Source organism: Solanum tuberosum, unplaced genomic scaffold (genome assembly GCF_000226075.1).
Source record: "Solanum tuberosum cultivar DM 1-3 516 R44 unplaced genomic scaffold, SolTub_3.0 scf00029, whole genome shotgun sequence".
Classification (NCBI taxonomy): Eukaryota; Viridiplantae; Streptophyta; class Magnoliopsida; order Solanales; family Solanaceae; genus Solanum; species Solanum tuberosum.
Genome location: NW_006238955.1, coordinates 2,658,552 through 2,661,050, shown reverse-complemented (window position 1 = coordinate 2,661,050; position 2,499 = coordinate 2,658,552).

The following is a 2,499-nucleotide window of genomic DNA, read 5'->3' as shown; positions in this document are numbered from 1 at the left end:
TTTACCCGTAGGCATGGGCTTCTGAAAGATGTACTTTAGTGGATCCATTCTTGAGATCAAGTACGTGGTGTATGCAGACAGGTAATGCCTAAATTTTTGCGCAATCCAAGTCAAAGCGCAACATGTTCGTTCCTACAAGGTGTATTTTACCTCGTACGATGTGAACTTCTTGCTCAGATAGTAAATGGCTTGCTCTCTTCTACCTGTCTCATCATGCTGCCCCAATACACATCCAAATGCATTATCCATGACAGATAGATACAATAACAAAGGCTTTCCAGGCTCTGGTGGGACCAATACTGGGGGGTTGGACAAGTATTCTTTGATTTTGTCGAAAGCCCTTTGGCATTCCTTTGTCCATTTTGTGGCAGCATCCTTCTTCAGTAACTTGAATATGGGTTCGCAGATCACTATAGATTGAGCTATGAACCGACTGATGTAATTCAGTCTTCCCAAGAAACTCATGACGTCTTTCCTGGTCTTTGGTGGAAGTAGCTCTTGGAGTGCCTTTATCTTTGATGGATCCAACTCTATGCCTTTCCCACTAACGATGAATCCCAATAGTTTTCTTGTGGGTACCCCAAACACTTTGCTGGATTCAACTTTAGATTATACTCACGCAACCTCTCGAAGAACTTTCGTAAGTCATCCATGTGGTTTGAACTTCAGATTTGATAACGACATCATCCACGTACACTTCAATTTCCTTGTGGATCATATCGTGAAAAAGGGTAGTCATGGCCCTCATGTAGGTTCCACCGACATTTTTGAGACCAAATGGCATTACTCTGTAGCAATACACTCCCTATGGAGTAATAAACGTTGTCTTCTCTGCATCATCTTCATCCATCAGGATTGGTGATATCCTGCAAAGCAATCAACAAATGATTGCAACTCATGTTTTGGACAATTATCGATGAGTATAATGAATATTTGGAAAAGGGAAAATCATCCTTAGGACTGGCCTTGTTGAGATCTCGATAGTCCACACATATTCTGATTTTCCACCCTTTTTTGGCACAGGCACAATATTGGCAAACCATGTGGGGTAATTTGTGACCCTTACAATGTTCGCCTCAATTTGCTTAGTTACCTCCTCCTTGATCTTTAAGCTCAATTCTGGCTTCAATTTTCTTGTCTTTTGCTTAACATGTAAACAAGTGGGATCAGTCGGTAATTTGTGCGAGACAATATCAGTGCTTAATCCTGGCATGTCATCATAAGACCAAGCAAATACGTCAACATACTGCTTAAGCAATTCTATTAACTTTTGTTTTCTTTCGGCCTCCAAATGTATACTGACTCGTGTCTCTTTCACGATTTCCTTATCTCCTAAGTTAACAACCTCTGTTTCATCCATATTGGGTTTCTTCTGACTTTCAACCTGCTCGATCTCGTGTGGCAGATTTTCAGGCATCATGCTTTCATCATACTCTTCGTGATCTTGTTCATCATTTTCACCTTGTTCGGTGGATTCGTTACATGTCATAACCGTTGAACGAGGAATTTTATTAATATGAGTGCTGAAAAGTTCAAAAGGTAAGTAAAAATAAATAGATATTTAAAATAATGAGATTTAAAAATAAAATAAAAATAAAGACTTTTTTTATTTCTAAGCATTCTAGCTTTTAGAAGAGGCAAGAAACAAAAGATTAGGCATGATTCAAGCCCCAATTTGATCATGCGAATTTAAAAATAAAGACAACTTTTCCACACTACCAGGACTCTGGTTGATATACGGATGGGCTGGTGGTCCAATTCTGCAAGATTTCTCCAGGTTCGGCATTACGAATGGTCAACTTGTTGAGATTTATCCCTTCCTCATCTCCAGTCATGGCTACGAATAGATTGCCTATTCCTTCTGTGATGTCATCAACGCCAGCTTGATCTGGAATCGTAGATTGTTCTAGTACGAAGATTGTATCACTCGCCTCCTGGTGGAATCTTCCCAAGGCAGGCTCGTATCCGAGTCCGTTGGTGCCTCTTTGATGCTTCAGTTGGATTGGCTTGACTATACCGTTGGACTTGGGTCCAGGTCCACTCTTTGGCTAATACCCATACTTCAACATTTCTGACGCAATCATTTTTGCTGTACTTGACAACTTTGTATTACCTGCCTCTGCTTCCTCATTGACCCTTATAGCTTGCATGATTTCCAAAGTGTGAAAAGTGGCTCCGTCTAACTCCTCGATGACTGGGACAGATTTAACAGAATGAATGGGGTGACTGAACTCTCCGTGGATGGTAACTTCTGTGCGACCCCACTCAAACTTTACACATTGATGAAGAGTGGAAGGAACCTCTTTTGCCATATGAACTCATGGTCTTCCCAACAACAGGTTGTAGTTGGACAGTACATCCATCACTAGAAATAGAATGGGAAATTCAGCCGGCCCAACCTGCAATGTGAGATAGATTTCTCCAATGACACTTCTTTGCGCTCCTTAAAGGCTCTAACTTTCACACAACTTTCCTTTATCTCTCCCATATTAACACCTA